A 17,864-nucleotide genomic window follows, 5' to 3' on the forward strand; every position below is an offset into this window, starting at 1 on the left:
GTGTCCTCTCTTTCACATCTGGCAATCTCAAGCCATAGGTCGTGGCCCCCTGATAATAGACTTCTGACCTCTCAGGAGGAAGAAGCTGTGGAGATCCTGGGAGCTATGGAGCCAAATCTGTTTGGGACATACATGTAGGCCACAAGTTTGTCTTGCCTGTGTAATATTTTTGGAGCACAATTACCATTGGAAGCAACATGATTGGGCATGTGCAAATGCTATAGAGGAACTATCAAAGTAGCCACCTAATATAACCTCTCTTCATTTTCTTTATCTCCAGATAATTCAAAGCAAGATTGAGGAGGAGGAGGAAGATACGGGCAACTACTAGTCTCATTCTCACGCACAACGCCATTCACCCTTTCTCACTCACAGCCTCGATAAATACAGAATCATAGAAATGTATGGAATAGAAGGATGCCATTTGGCCCATTGTGTTTGTGCCGGCCGAAAAAGAGCTATCCAGCCTATTCCCACTTTTGAGCTCTTGGTCCATAGCCCTGTAGGTTACGTCACTTCAAGTACATATCCAAGTACTTTTTAAATGAGGTGAGGGGTTCTGCCTCTACCACCCTTTCAGACAGTGAGTTCCAAACCCCCACCACCCTCTGGGTGAAAAATGTTCTCCTTACTCCCCTCTAATTCTTCTACTAATCCCTTGGTTATTGACCCCTCTGCTAAGGGAAATAGGTCCGATCCACTCTTGTCTATGCCCCTCAGAATTTTATACACCTCAATTAGGTCTCCCCTCAACCTCCTCTGTTTCAAAGAAAACAACCCCAGCCTATCCAACCCCAGCCTTTGCTCATAGCTAAAATTCTCCAGTCCAGGCAAGATCCTTGTAAATATCCTCTGTACCCTTTCTACTCTAATCAAATCTTTCCTGTAACGTGATGACTAGAACTGTACGCAGTACTCTAGCTGTGGCCTAACTAGTGGTTTATACAGTTCAAGCATATCCTCCCTGTACTTATATTCTATGCCTCGGCTAATAAAGAAAAATATCCCGTATGCCTTCTAACCACCTTAACTACATATCCTGCTACCTTTAGGAAGCTGAGGACATGCACTCCAAAGTCCCTCTGTTTCTCTACACTTCTCAGTATTCTAGTATTCCCGTGCCAATAATTCCAATTAAAGTTTTTCACTGGGTGAGATACAGCTCATGAAGGTGTCAGAGAAGTCAAAGATACAAGTGGATTCTGACAGCAGTGGTTATGAACAATGGGACAGTATCCTGACAAATATATGTCAAGGAACCAGATGAATCCTTTGCCCCTTCACCTTAACTCCTCACCTAAGGAACTATCTGGGGTTTATCACTCAGCTTATGTCTAGGAGTTAATGATGCCTACGTTTGGCTACACCCAGTTCGAATTCAATATGATTTTCCTTACCAATTCCCAGTTAAGATAGCCACATGCTACTGAGTAAATGAATTCACCCTTTCTTGCTAAACCATCAGATAAGAAGTCAAACAACAAATTATGTAGTAATAACAAAATCGTGAGTAGCAATGCTTAAATTTAAACACTGAGTATACAAATAATTAGATAAGGTTAACTAATGAAATGAGTAACAGAGGTTATGAAGGCAGTTCAAAGATATCACTCTAATTAAGCATTTAAAACTGAGATGAGGAGGAATTTCTTCTCTCAGAGGGTTGTAAATCTATGGAATTCTCTGTCCCAGAGAGCTGTGGAGGCTGGGACATTAACATAGAAACATAAAAACTAGAAAATAGGTGCAGGAGTAGGCCATTTGGCCCTTCGAGCCTGCACCACCATTCAATAAGATCATGGCTGATCATTCCTTCAGTACCCCTTTCCTGCTTTCTCTCCATACCCCTTGATCCCCTTAGCCGTAAGGGCCATATCTAACTCCCTCTTGAATATATCCAATGAACTGGCATCAACAACTCTCTGCGGCAGGGAATTCCACAGGCTAACAACTCTCTGAGTGAAGAAGTTTCTCCTCAGTCCTAAATGGCCTACCCCTTATCCTAAGACTGTGTCCCCTGGTTCTGAACTTCCCCAGCATCGGGAACAATCTACCCGCATCTAACCTATTCCTTCCCATCACAATCTTGTATGTTTCTATGAGATCCCCTCTCATCCTTCTAAACTCCAATGTATAAAGGCCCAGTTGATCCAGTCTCTCCTCATATGTCAGTCCAGCCATCCAAGGCGGAGATGGACAGATTTTTGAGCGATAAGGGAATAAAGGGTTATGTGGAGTGGGCGGGGAAGTGGAGCTGAATCCACAATCAGATCAGCCATGATCTTATTAAATGGCGGAGCAGGCTTGAGGGGCCAGGTGGCCTACACCTGCTTCAATTTCATATGTTCTTAACTGGATCATTGATTATAAAATTGTAGTTGAGATCCATGTTTGTGATTGATATAAATTGGTGAGATTAATTTAGGATTAAACTCTTTAGTTAGCCGACAAGTTAACAGCATTAGATAGCCAGTCTGTTAAATAGATCAGAGTCCAAGAGCTGGTGGTTCGCAATCATTTCAGAACTTATACGATCTTGTCTTTATGAGCTGGTTGGTTGAGCTTGTTGTTTCACTTGCCCTGGGATGATGGCGTTGGCTTCTGGGATGTCGGAGTGATGAGCCTCCTTCTGGTGTTATCCATTTCTCCTGCACCTTGGCTCCCCCCTGGGTAAATTCAGTTTATGTACTAGTATCATGGTAATGTACTAGGTAATCAGGAAGGCGAATGGAATGTTGGCCTTCATTGCGAGAGGGATAGAGTACAAAAGCAGGGAGGTCCTTCTGCAACTGTATAGGGTATTGGTGAGGCCGCACTTGGAGTACTGCGTGCAGTTTTGGTCACCTTACTTAAGGAAGGATATACTAGCTTTGGAGGAGGTACAGAGACGATTCACTAGGCTGATTCCAGAGATGAGGGGATTACCTTATGATGATAGATTGAGTAGACTGGGTCTTTACTCATTGGCGTTCAGAAGGATGAAGGGTGATCTTATAGAAACATTTAAAATAATGAAAGGGATGGACAAGATAGAGGCAGAGAGGTTGTTTCCACTGGTCGGGGAGACTAGAACTAGGAGGCACAGCCCCAAAATACGGGGGTGCCAATTTAAAACCGAGTTGAGAAGGAATTTCTTCTCCCAGAGGGTTGTGAATCTGTGGAATTCTCTGCCCAAGGAAGCAGTTGAGGCTAGCTCATTGAATGTATTCAAGTCACAGATAGATAGATTTTTAACCAATAAGGGAATTAAGGGTTACGAGGAGCGGGCGGGTAAGTGGAGCTGAGTCCATGGCCAGATCAGCCATGATCTTGTTGAATGGCGGAGCAGGCTCGAGGGGCTAGATGGCCTACTCCTGTTCCTAATTCTTATGTTCTTATGTTCTTATGTATCAGTATCTGGACGAGCTGGCTTAAATCTCATCTCTCTGGCCTCAGGAAAACTTATATGTTTAAGTGACATGCTTGTGTCTATCTGCATGCTGACTAGTAGAGCCGTACAGTTTGATTTCTGTAAGTTTCTCTTCCTCTGTTCTAGGTGTATTTTTAATTATTAGAAATAATCCTTATATATTCTGGTATAGATTACTAAAACAACAAAACTCCTCTATTCCATTTACCAATCTAAGTGATACATATGCCAGAACAGTTCACCTCTTTTGCTGTCAATCATTTCAAACAACGATGCAAGTATCCTTCCACTCACTCCAGTTGCTGGCAATCTCAGGACCCAGATACACCTCGGTTATGGGTGGAGTGTAAAACAGCCTGCTGATTCACTTTTGTCCATTCTGGACGAACTGCCCAGGACGAATTTCACCCCAATGAATCTAATTTGTGCATTGACTAATTTCTTCTTATAAATATTCTGGAACCTCAGGAGCAGCATTCTGGTCTGTCTCAGCAACAAACCTCATCATTGTAACCAAATATAAAAATACACGATGGTGAATTTATGGTTCTGCTGTGCATCTACAATGGATGAGGTGAGAGTGACTGCCTTTGACATCAAGCCAGCCAAGTGTGGCACCAAAGAGACTTTCTAAAACTGAAGTCAGTGGGTAGCGAGGGAAAATTCTCCAGTGGCTAGAGTCATACCTGGAATAAAGGAAGATAGTTGTGGTTCTTGGTTGCCAATCATCTCAGTCCCAAGACATAGCTGGAGGAGGTCCTCAAGACAGTGTTCTTAGCCCATTTTTAGCTGCTTCTGTGATCTTCTCTCCATTATAAGATCAAATGTAGGGCTTTCTGCTGATAATTTCACAGTGTTCAATTTCATTCATAATTCTCCATATATTGAAGCAGTCCATGGCCACATGCAGCAAGACTTGGACAGCATCCAGGCTTGGGCTGGTACGTGATAAATGACAGTCTGTCCAAAGAAGCGCTCGGCAATGACCATTTCCAACAAGAGAGAGCCCAACCAGCTCCCCCAGCATTCAATAGCATTACCATTGTTGAGTCTCCCATTATCTACATTCGGGGGCTCACCATTGACCAGAAACACAATTGGACTAGACACATAAACACCATGGCTACCAGAACAAGTCAAAGGCTGGGTATTCTGTGATGAGTAGCTCATCCTCTGACCTCCCAAAGCCTCTCCACCATCAAGGCACAAGTCAGGACTCTGATGGAATATTCTTCATCTGCTTGAATGGGTGCCACTGCAACAACACTCAAGAAGCTTGACACCATCCAGGACAAAACAGAAGATTTAATCAGCACCCTATCCACCAGTTTAAAAGTCCAGCCCCTTCATCACTGGTGTATTGTGGCTGTAGTGTGTACTATCTACAGAATGCACTACAGCAACTTGCCAAGGCTTCTTTGGCATCACCTTCCAAACCCGCGACTTTCACCACCTAGAAGGACAAGGGAAGTGGGTGCATGAGAACACCATCACTTCCAAGTTCCCTTCCAAGCCATGTACCATCCAGACATTCTGTATTTATAATCGCCATTCTTTCAATGTTGCGAGGTCAAAATCCTGGAACACCCTACCTCATCATCATCAAAGACAGTCCCTCGGAATTGAGAAAGACTTGCTTCCACTCTAAAAATGAGTCCTTGGGTGGCTGAAAAGTCCAATATGAGAACCACAGTCCCTGTCACAAGTGGGACAGATAGTCGTTGAGGGAAAGGGTGGGAGGGACTGGTTTGCCACACGCTCTTTCCGCTGCCTGCGCTTGGTTTCTGCATGCTCTCGGCGATGAGACTCAAGGTGCTCGGTGCCCTCCTGGATACACTTCCTCCACTTAGGGAGGTCTTTGGCCAGAGACTCCCAGGTGTCAGTGGGGATGTTGCACTTTATCAGGGATGCTTTGAGGGTGTTCTTGTAACGTTTCCTCTGCCCACCTTTGGCTCATTTGCCGTGAAGGAGTTCCGAGTAGAGCGCTTGCTTTGGGAGTCTCGTGTCTGGCATGCGAACAGTGTGACCTGCCCAGCAGAGCTGATCAAGTGTGGTCAGTGCGTCAATGTTACGAATGTTGGCCTGGTTGAGGATGCTAACATTGGTGTGTCTGTCCTCCCAGGGGATTTGCAGGATCTTGCAGAGACATCATTGGTGATATTTCTCCAGCGACTTGAGGTGTCTACTGTATATGGTCCATGTCTCTGAGCCATACAGGAGGGCGGGTATAATACAGCCCAGTAGACCATGAGCTTGGTGGCAGATATGAGGACCTGGTCTTCAAACACTCTTTTCCTCAGGCGGCCGAAGGCTGCACTGGCACACTGGTGGCGGTGTTGAATCTCGTCATCAATGTCTGTTCTTGTTGATAGGAGGCTCCCGAAGTATGGGAACTGGTCCACGTTGTCCGGGGTGCGCCGTGGATCTTGATGCCTGGAGGGCAGTGCTCTGCGGCGGGGACAGGTTGGTGGAGGACCTTTGTCTTACGGATGTTTAGCGTAAGGCCCATGCTTTCGTACGCCTCAGTAAATACGTTGACTATGACTTGGAGTTCAGCCTCTGTATGTGCGTAGGCGCAGGCGTCATCCGCGTGCTGTAGCTTGATGACAGAGGTTGGGTTGGTCGTGGACCTGACCTGGAGACGACGAAGGTTGAACAGGTTCCCACTGGTTCTGCAGTTTAGTTCCACTCCAGCGGGGAGCTTGTTGGCTGTGAGGTGGAGCTTGGCAGCGAGGAAGATTGAGAAGATGGTTGGGGCGATGAGGCAGCCCTGTTTGACCCCGGTCCGGACGTGGATTGGGTCTGTGATGGATCCGTTGGTAAGGATCACGGCCTGCATGTCGTCGTGGAGCCGATGGAGGATGGTGGTGAACCCTACCGAACAGCACTGTGAGAGAACCTTCACCACACGTACTGCAGTGGTTCAGGAAAAAGACCCGTCACTACCTTTTCAGGGCAATAAATACCAGCCTTTCCACTGATGTTCAATGAGAATGAATTTTGAACATAAGAACATAAGAACATAAGAATTAGGAACAGGAGTAGGCCATCTAGCCCCTCGAGCCTGCTCCGCCATTCAACAAGATCATGGCTGATCTGGCCGTGGACTCAGCTCCACTTACCCGCCCGCTCCCCATAACCCTTAATTCCCTTATTGGTTAAAAATCTATCTATCTGTGACTTGAATACATTCAATGAGCTAGCCTCAACTGCTTCCTTGGGCAGAGAATTCCACAGATTCACAACACTCTGGGAGAAGAAATTCCTTCTCAACTCGGTTTTAAATTGGCTCCCCCGTATTTTGAAGCTGTGCCCCCTAGTTCTAGTCTCCCCGACCAGTGGAAACAACCTCTCTGCCTCTATCTTGTCTATCCCTTTCATTATTTTAAATGTTTCTATAGGATCACCCCTCATCCTTCTGAACTCCAACGAGTAAAGACCCAGTCTACTCAATCTATCATCACAAGGTAACCCCCTCATCTCCGGAATCAGCCTAGTGAATCGTCTCTGAACCCCCTCCAAAGCTAGTATATCCTTCCTTAAGTAAGGTGACCAAAACTGCATGCAGTACTCCAGGTGCGGCCTCACCAATAGTTGCAGCAGGACCTCCCTGCTTTTGTACTCCATCCCTCTCGCAATGAAGGCCAACATTCCATTCACCTACCTGATTACCTGCTGCACCTGCAAACTAACTTTTTGGGATTCATGCACAAGGAGCGTTCGTGAGGTCGCGGATCCGGTTCCTGCGGGATCTGGACCGCGGCTCCCTCTTCTTCTACTCGCTGGAAAAAAGGCAGAGTGTCCGTAAGCAGCTCTTGACGCTGCTGGCCGACGACGGCTCTCTCGTCTCGGATCCGGAGGGCGTCAACAACAGGGCCCGTGAATATTACGGGGCTCTGTTCTCTCCGGATCCGTCCAGCGAGGAAGCGTGTAGAGTTTTGTGGGAGGACCTGCCGAAGGTCAGCCCGGAGGGCGCCGAAAATCTGGAAGCTCCGCTAAGCCTGGCGGAGCTGACCGGTGCCCTCGACCGGCTCTCGAGGGGAAAATCCCCGGGGCTGGACGGGCTGACCGTGGAGTTCCACAGGGCGTTCTGGGACGTCCTGGGGAGCGACTACATGCGGGTCCTGGGGGAAAGTCTGGCGACCGGGGAGATGCCCCTCTCTTGGCGCAGGGCAGTCATCGTCCTGCTGCCTAAGAAGGGCGATCTCCGCCTCCTTAAGAACTGGCGCCCGGTCTCCCTCCTCAGCACGGACTACAAAATCTTCGCCAGGGCGATGTCTGCTCGCATTGGTGCCGTGCTGGACCACATGATCTACCCCGACCAGTCCTACACGGTCCCGGGCCGGACAATCCACGATAACATCCATCTGGTCCGGGACCTCATCCATTGTTCCCAGGAGGCTGGTCTGTCGGTCGCCTTCCTATCCCTCGACCAAGAGAAGGCGTTCGACAGGGTGGATCACGACTATCTGCTCGGAACTCTGCGCGCTTTCGGGTTCGGGACGCATTTCGTCGCCCGGATCCGACTTTTGTACGCCACCGCGGAGTGTCTGATTAAGGTTAACGGGTCCTTGACGGCGCCCCTTCGCTTTAGGAGAGGGGTGCGCCAGGGATGCCCCATGTCCGGCCAGTTATACGCCGTTTGCGTGGAGCCTTTCCTGCGCCTCTTGCGGACGAGGTTGACGGGACTGGCTCTGCAAGGGCCGGGCGTGGAGGTCGTCCTCTCGGCTTACGCCGATGACGTGCTCCTCAAGGTAGAGGATCCCGCTGACCTGCGGAGGATGCGCGAGTGCCAGGAGATTTACTCGGCCGCGTCCTCCGCCAGGATCAACTGGGAGAAATGTTCCGGACTCCTGGTGGGTCAGTGGCGGGTGGACTCCCTGCCGGAGGAGCTCAGGCCTTTTGCCTGGAGCACGACCCATCTCCTCTATCTGGGAGTCTACCTTAGCCCCGACGAGGGAGCCTGGCCGGCGAACTGGCAGGAGCTGGAGGCCAAGGTCGCCACTCGCCTAGGGCGCTGGACAGGACTGCTCCGAGTGCTGTCCTACAGGGGTCGAGCGCTAGTCATAAACCAGCTGGTGGCCGCAATGTTGTGGTACCGGCTGGTCACTTTGACCCCTCCCACTGCGTTTGTCGCCAAGATACAGAAGAAGCTGGTGGACTTCTTCTGGAACAACAGGAAGCACTGGGTCTCTGCTGCGGTCTTGAGTCTCCCGCTTGAGGAGGGCGGTCAGTCGTTGGTGTGCATCAGCGCCCAGCTCGCGACTTTCCGTCTTCAGACCCTGCAGATATACCTTTACGTCGAGCCCCCTCCTAGGTGGTGTGCTCTGGCGAGGTATTTCTTCCGCCAGCAGCGCGACCTCAATTATGACACGCAGCTCCTGTTTGTGAACTTGGGGGGTGCCAGGACCACCCTCCGGGAGATGTCTGTCTTTTACAGGGAACTCATCAGGGTCTGGAACCAAGCGCAGCTCTCCGCCGGCTGGAGTGGCGGCCGTCCTGCAGGAGCCGCTGCTCGGGAATCCGTACCTCCACGACCGAGGTTTTATGTGGCGGTCGGAAGAGAGGGCTGTGGCTGGTGAGGTGACCAGGGTCAGGGACCTGCTCGATGGCGGAGGAGCGGGCTGGATGGCGCCAGACACGCTGGCGCGGCGCCTAAACTCTGCCAACGTCCGCCACGCGGCCGATGCCATCGAGTCGCTAAAAACAGCTCTGGGCCCTGACTCCGTTAGGTGCATCGAGGAGGCTCAAGCACGTGGGGAGATCCCGTCCGATCTGACCCCCGTCCGGACGGAATTCCTTATCGGTGCCAAACCCCGGAACCTCCCTCGGGGGCCGGCGCCTCACAACTTGAGCCGCCTCGGGGAAATCCCCTCCGTGCCTTTCAGTTCCGCGCAAAGGGGTTTCCTGTACGGCCTGCTCCTGCACACTCTCAACTTTGCCATCCTCGCCAGCCGTCCGGACACGCCATGGCGTACCATCCTGCCGTCCGGAGGAGGCGGGGGTCCCCGATGGAGGGCACTCTACGCAGGGGTCCTCCCACTATTCATCGGGGACTTGGCCTGGAGGGTGGTGCACGGAGCAGTGCCGTGCAACAAATTTTTAAGCCGGTTCACGGACTCCCAGGCTGCCTGCAATTTCTGCGGTCTGGAGGAGTCCGTGTTCCATGTTTTTATTGAGTGCACAAGGTTGCAGCCCCTGTTCCATTATTTGAAGGGGCTGCTCCTGAAATTCTGGCTGCACTTCAGTCCCACTCTCCTGATCTTTGGGCACCCTGTGCGGAGGGGAGCGGGTAGGTCCGAGGGCCTTCTCGTAGGACTGCTCCTGGGCACGGCCAAGGGTGCCATCAGCCGGTCCAGGCAGCGGGCAGTCGAGGGGGTCGTTCAACCTGACTGCCTGCCTCTCTTCCGCTCTTACATCCGGTCCAGGGTGTCCTTGGAGATGGAGCACGCGGTGTCCACCGGTACGCTCGCGGCCTTCCGCGAGAGGTGGGCACCGGAGGGACTGGAGTGCATCATCACGCCCGGCAACCAAATTTTAATTTGATTTTATGTTTTAAAGTTTAATTTGTTTTAATTGCCGGTGTTTTTAGTGTCCCCTTCCCTTTTATAGGGGGCACTGGGGAAAAATTGTGATTTTAGTGCCCAAAAAAAAAATTTAAAAAAAATGAAAAACACAAAAAAAAAACCAAAAAAAGGAAAAAACGGCCTTGTAAATGTCTGGTGTGTCACCCAGGTCGGGCGGCACGGTTTAATGTTTTATGTTTTTGCAGGTGAACTCCAAAAAGAGTTTCATGCACAAGGACCCCCAGGTCCCTCTGCACCGCAGCATGTTGTAATTTCTCCCCATTCAAATAATATTCCCTTTTACAGTTTTTTTTTCCAAAGTGAATGACCTCACATTTTCCGACATTGTATTCCATCTGCCAGACCTTAGCCCATTCGCTTAACCTATCTAAATCTCTTTGCAGCCTCTCTGTGTCCTCTACACAACCCGCTTTCCCACTAATCTTTGTGTCATATGCAAATTTTGTTACACTACACTCTGTCTCCTCTTCCAGGTCATCTATGTATATTGTAAACAGTTGTGGTCCCAGCACCGATCCCTGTGGCAGACCACTAACCACCGATTTCCAACCTGAAAAGGACCCATTTATCCCAACTCTCTGCTTTCTGTTAGCCAGCCAATTCTCTATCCATGCTAATACATTTCCTCTGACTCCGCGTACCTTTATCTTCTGCAGTAACCTTTTGTGTGGCACCTTATTGAATGCCTTTTGAAAATCTAAATACACCACACCCATCGGTACACCTCTATCCACCATGCTCGTTATATCCTCAAAGAATTCCAATAAATTAGTTAAACATGATTTCTCCTTCATGAATCCATGTTGTGTCTGCTTGATTGCACTATTCCTATCTAGATGTCCCGCTATTTCTTCCTTAATGATAGCTTCAAGCATTTTCCCCACTACAGATGTTAAACTAACCGGCCTATAGTTACCTGCCTTTTGTCTGCCCCCTTTTTTAAACAGAGGTGTTACATTAGCTGCTTTCCAATTTGCTGGGACCTCCCCAGAGTCCAGAGAATTTTGGTAGATTATAACGAATGCATCTGCTATAACTTCCGCCATCTCTTTTAATACCCTGGGATGCATTTCATCAGGACCAGGGGACTTGTCTACCTTGAGTCCCATTAGCCTGTCCAGCACTACCCCCCTAGTGATAGTGATTGTCTCAAGGCCCTCCCTTCCCACATTCCCATGACCAGCAATTTTTGGCATGGTTTTTGTGTCTTCCACTGTGAAGACCGAAGCAAAATAATTGTTTAAGGTCTCCTGAAAGAGCTCCTTAAAAGTCCTCCACTGTTCCTCAATTGTGCCACCATTTAGTCTGTGTTCCCAGTCTACTTTAGCCAACTCTGCCCTCATCCCACTGTCGTCCTCTTTGTTTTAGCATAGTACGCTCGTTTGAGACACTACTTCCTCACCCTCAATCTGTATTACAAATTCAACCATACTGTGATCACTCATTCCGAGAGGATCTTTTACTAGGAGATTGTTTATTATTCCTGACTCATTACACAGGACCAGATCTAAGATAGCTTGCTCTCTTGTAGGTTCTGTAAAATACTGTTCTAAGAAACAATCCTGTATGCATTCCATGAATTCCTCCTCCAGGCTACCCCGTGCGATTTGATTTGACCAATCAATATGTAGGTTAAAATCCCCCATGATTACTGCCGTTCCTTTTTCACATGCCTCCATTATTCCCTTGATTATTGTCCGCCCCACCGTGAAGTTATTATTTGGGGGCCTATAAACTACACCCAACAGTGACTTTTTCCCCTTACTTTCTTTAATCTCCACCCACAATGATTCAACATTTTGTTCATTAGAGCCAATATCATCTCTCACAACTGCCCTGATATCATCCTTTATTAACAGAGCTACCCCACCTCCTTTCCCTTCTTGCCTATCCTTCCGAATTGTCAGATACCCCTATATGTTTAATTCCCAGTCTTGGGCACCCTGCAACCACGTTTCTGTAATGGCCACCAAATCATACCCATTTGTAATGATTTGTGCCGTCAACTCATTTACTTTATTTCGAATGCTGCGTGCGTTTCGGTCGAGTGTTTTAATACTAGTTTTTAAACCATGATTTTTAGTTTTGACCCCTCCTGCAGCCCCTTTATATTCATACATATTGTCCCTTCCTATCACCTTGTGGTTTACCCTTACCCCAGTGCTACTCTGCTCTGTTGCCTCCTGCCTTTTGCATTCTTTCTTGGGGTCCTGTTCATCTGAGCTCTCACCCACACTAACTAGCTCAGAGCCCTCTCCTGGGTTCCGAATACTCCTCGCATTGAGGCACCGAGCTTTCAGGCTTGCCTTTTTATTACATTTTGACCCTTTAGAATTTTGCTGTACAGTGGCCCTTTTTGTTTTTTGCCTTGGGTTTCTCTGCTCTCCACTTTTCCTCATCTCCTTTCTGTCTTTTGCTTCTGTCTCCATTTTGTTTTCCTCTGTCTCCCTGCATTGGTTCCCATCCCCCTGCTATATTAGTTTAACTCCTCCCCAACAGCACTAGCAAACACTCCCCCTCGGACATTGGTTCCGGTCCTGCCCAGGTGCAGACCGTCCGGTTTGTACTGGTCCTACCTCCCCCAGAACCGGTTCCAATGCCCCAGGAATTTGAATCCCTCCCTGCTGCACCACTGCTCAAGCCGCGTATTCATCTGAGCTATCCTGTGATTCTTACTCTTACTAGCACGTGGCACTGGTAGTGTGAATGTTTAAAATGTATAGAGACATTGAAGTTGAGAACGTGGGAATTGTATAGGGACAGTATAAGCTAACAAAGAATTCATGGAAGAATAGCCATGACATCTCAGACTCGAGACTGCGAAATGTTACAACACTAACACATATTGAAACAAAACCCACAGCTTGCAGAAAAACCTCAAGGTCTTATTAAATCATGTTATTAACCTGAAACATTAACAGAAGGTCTTTGTTTAAAATCAGACCATACTTAGGTCGGCTTATGAGTGGACAAAGGGAAAGAGGGACCAAAAGAGATAGGTTGAACTAGGATGTCACTCTAGCCCTATCTTGTTATCTTTTGCCGAGAAGGTATAACTGTTGTCGCTTTACGATGTAACTTCACTTATCCGTAGGGAGTGTGTACGCTCGATCGAGAATGTATATCCCCTGTCTGATACGTCTTGCCGGCTGGTAAAATAAAGACTGCTTTGTTCAAAGCACAAGAGGTATTCGACTCAGTAATTTTACTGAACCAGATTGAGAGAAAAGAATCTACATTTACATTTGGTGTCAGAAGTGGGATCTCAACGGACGACTGCCGAAAACTTGCGAATTAAGAGCCAGACTAGCCTTGGACGAGACGAGGGGAAAGTGGCCACTGGAGTGAGTATGATTTCAATACTGCTCCAGTTTCCCCCAGTTTCAAAAGTCTGAGGAAAGTTTAGCCACTCGCTGGTTCTCAGGCAATGTCTGAACGAGATCCAGGACAATCTGGTGAATACCTTTCAAACTTAGAATAGGGATAGAGATAGGGAAATTGCGCGATGACGCAAACCAAGCGGCGACTTGGAAAGATAGGTTATAGTTAGAGCTAGATAGGGATAGATGATCAATTATGGATCCAAAAATTAATAGGAAAGAAAAGAGACTCTTGTGAATGTCTGTTTAAATGAGAAATGCTTCTGTGATTTTTACTGTAAAAAAAAAGCCGGGGAGTTGTGGCTTGTTTTATCTCAAACAGAATGAAAGTTTGTTTTAACCCTTCGTAGTGTTGTCCTGTATGTGGGAAGTTTAAGAGTGTGAACCTTATTGAATTACGTATATTTGGATGATAAGTTACGGAGCCAGGAAATGCACAAAGGATAGGTTTGTTGAAAAAAAAAGAAAAAATTACATGGTCCCGGTGGTTAAAAAAAAAGAAAAACTTGTTGAAAGAAAACATTCAGAGAAGGCACAGAAAAACAACTGAGATGGATTCAAAAGGATTCAAAAAAAAATATATTAAATAACACGACCTTGAGGCTGGAACAATTGAGATAACGAAAAGCAGTCCACAGCCTATGTGCCAGACTTCTCTCTAGTTATGGAAAAGACAAAAAAAAGTAACGTACTAAATAGGTGCTAAAAAAAAAATGTTCTGAGATTTTAAATTATGAGAAAAATTCCACTGCAGTAAAAAAAAATCACTCCTGTCCAGTTGGCAGAAAAACTCCATTAAATTAGGGCTTTCATTGACTGATTGAATTTAAACTGCGCAGTGACGTGAAAGGATAGGGAAATTTGGAGACTAAAAGAAATTAAATAAGGCTCATAAGAAATCAAATTTAGAAAATTAGGCTCACAGGGAATAAAATAAGGCTTATGGGGAATTAAATAAAGGATAGGTGTTCAATTCAGGTACGACGTCGACCTTGTATATCACTTGGCCCGTCTAGGCACTGATTGAATTTAAATCCCGCAGCAACTCAGAAGGTAGGGCCGACACGAACGCGCAGCGGCGCTGACGCACAACGACGCGAGACGCGCAGCGGCGCGAGCATGCGGCGGAGAGGAGGAGGGCCGACGCAAACGCGCAGCAGCGCTGACGCGCAACGACGCGAGATGCGCAGCGGCGCGAGCGTGCGGCCGAGTGAAGGAGGGATGACGCAGACGCGCAGCAGTGTGGAACGCGTGGTGATGCGAGACGTGCGGCGGCGCGAGCGAGTAAACGTGGGCCGACGCGAACGCGCAGCAACGCGAACCTCGAAAGTCAGTGCTGATTTCTGTAAGTCGTTTTGTGTTGAGTTTGTCAAGCATGTTTCGATGGAATCGCGTGGAGACGTGAGCCGCTGGGCGACGCGGCTGTGTGTTGAGTTTGTCAAGCGTGTTTCGGTGGAATCGCGTGGCGACGCGAGCCGCGGGGCGACGCGGCTGTCTGTTGAGTTTGTCAAGCGTGTTTCGGTGGAATCGCGTGGAGACGCGAGCCGCGGGGCGACGCGGCTGTGTGTTGAGTTTGTCAAGCGTGTTTCGGTGGAATCGCGTGGAGACGCGAGCCGCGGGGCGACGCGACTGTGTGTTAGATTAGTAAGTCTGTTTTTCAGTAAAGTCTGTTTTTCAGTAAAGTCTGTTTTTAAGTAAAGTCTGTTTTTAAGTAAAGTCTGTTCGTTTTAAGTTTGTTTAAATCGCACGACTACGTGAACGCGTAACGACACGATAATGGGTAATCAATTGGATAAAACAACGGATGCGGGTAGTCCGTTACAAAATTATGTGAAGAATTCCCTGAGAGAGCTGAAGACTTTAGAAAATTATCAGGAGCCCTGAACAAATTATTGGGAGATGATCAATGGCCTCTAGGTGGCACTAGAAGCGTAGAGGTAGTAAAAAAAAGCACAGGGATTGTCAAAAAAAAATTTAAAGATGCATCACTTCTGTCAAGTTGGCAAATAAATGCTATTAAATTAGGACTTTCATTGACAGAGGGAACACATGTTAAAACTGTAGACGTCTTAAAAAAAATGAATGTGCGCACGAGAAACTTACTGAGAGATCCTCTGGGACCTCTGAGAAAGGTATTGACCGACTGCGTAGTAAAATGGCTGGCTTTGTGTTAACCGAGGCTGATGATGAAATTGATGAGTGGTCACTGACTCAGCGCCCAACGGTGCCTCCCGCACCCCCTGGCCCCTTGCTCCAGTCCTCTTCCCAACACCCTCCACCTTACACTCCGGCGAGAGGAGTTAAAAATAACCCCATACCACCAAAGCAACAAACCCAAACTGACTCCTCATCCTCTGATAGCGATTCGGATCCCCAGTTCACAAGCAATATAACCGAAAGGACCAGATCTCACACTCGAAAGGGCAGAACTATATCTCACTCACAGACAGTCCCGTAAATCTTCTAGTCAATCTACCAGTCCAAGTTGTGAAAGACATAGCAAACACCCCCGCCGATCAAGACGCAGAATTGTCAAGCAGTCAGACAGCTCCGAAACATCCTCCGACTTAGGAATGATTTCCAAGATCCCAAAGTCCCGACACCAATTCCCTGTCAGACCAATGCCAAACCCTGATGCACAACAAGCTGCAGACCACCCCACTATAGATGTCTATGTGATCTTCGAACAACTATTTGATTGCTCACGCTATCCGGACAAATGGAAAGGGCAGTTAGATATTATTGGCAGGAAAAGAAAGGGGAGGGCGGAGGTGCGCCCCCAACCCGGGTCAAGACTGAATACGTGACTAGAAAGGAAGAGCCATCTCGGGAGGAAGGATCAATAGAACCGCAGTGTTGCATACAGGATTGGATGGATAAGCAAGGATACAGTTATACTAAACAACCAAATGGCCCGAGCCCTGCTAATAAACCTCCCTATTGTCCCCGGCATGGTATGGGAAGAGGCCGGGACTGGGTAAGAGGAATTGACTGTTTTAATTGTGGGCAGGAAGGACATTGGAATAAAAATTGCCGCTACCGTCAGCATGAAAAAGGAAGAGGAGGGGGGCAAGGGGGGAGAGGAGGATCTTACACTAACTTCTCCCAGAACAACCCCTTTGGTCAATTGTCCCCCGATTGACTACGCAGCTTGATTGTGCAGGGATCCTCCCCGGACGACGAACCCATTCTGAATGAGTGGCAACCCTTTTTGATAGATACGGGAGCCTTCATGTCTTCTGTACAATCAAAGCTTAAACTCCCTGCCTCTACTGAAACACAGGAACTTTCAGGATTCCTGGGACAAATCGCGACATTCCCAGTGTCAGAACCGGTTAAAATGGGTTACCAGGAAGAATCGGTGGAACATCAAGTTGTTATCACAACCAATCTGGACTGTAACTTGATGGCTAGAGACCTCCTCTGCAAATTCCAGTTGCATTTGGAGTGTGGAGATGATGGGATTATTGTAAAACAGGAAACCCTTAAGCGGCAGTATTATACCACTAGAACCCCTCAGTGGTGGTCTCTGGACCTGCCGCAGGCACCCTATCACATGACCCTAGCATACGATCCCAGTGGAAAGAATCAGGACCTGCAGAACTTTTATCAGGATCACGAAGGGGAAGTGAAGGGAATTCTATTAAGGGCTAGAGTGACTGGACTGGAAAGAGAGGCAGATTTTGTGGAAGTGGATAAGAATCTGTGGAAACAGCCCCTAACAATGGCACCGCATGTTGCTCATGAAGTATTAGTCCCTCACCATGCTAAAGATTTGGGAGTTATGGTACGCAAGGCCATAGATGAGGCTGACCCTACCAGCCGGGATGTGCAAATCGTAAAACATGGCCGAAACAGTCCAATTTCATGGGGACCCCGAGAAGGTCTTAACGACTCGACAGCATCATACTGGCTCGGACATACCTGACTATGTGGATCCTCATGTGTGGGCAGAGGACCCCTCCCAAGTGGGTTATACTCCCATTGACCCGATTGAGATCCCAGTGCAGGGCAATGTGGACTGGCCCTCTATCCGATAGAAACCCACTGAAATCACAGGCAATCCTAAACTGACCTTTCGGCACTGTACTGCAATTAATCCGGCCTGTTTTCTTACTGAGCCACTCCAAGATGAGGAAGAACCCAGTCATGATTGCTTATCTTTAATTTAAGAGGCCACATCAGTCAGGGAAGATTTAGTTGATGTACCAATGGAAGATCCAGACTGTATTCTTACTGAGCCACCCCAAGATGAGGAAGAACCCAGTCATGATTGTTTATGTATGTTGACGGAAGTACTTCTATTAATCCAGAAGATACACGAATCTCAGGATACGCCATAGTAAACCAGGAGAATCAGGTCTTGGAATCTGCCGCTTTTGAAACGGCCTATTCTGCTCAACAAGCTGAACTATTCGCCCTCACCCGAGCCTGTATCTTGGCCAAAGATCTCAAAGTCAATATCTATACCGACTCTAGGTATGCCTT

The sequence above is a fragment of the Pristiophorus japonicus genome, chromosome 1, assembly GCF_044704955.1.
Source record: "Pristiophorus japonicus isolate sPriJap1 chromosome 1, sPriJap1.hap1, whole genome shotgun sequence".
Lineage (NCBI taxonomy): Eukaryota > Metazoa > Chordata > Chondrichthyes > Pristiophoridae > Pristiophorus > Pristiophorus japonicus.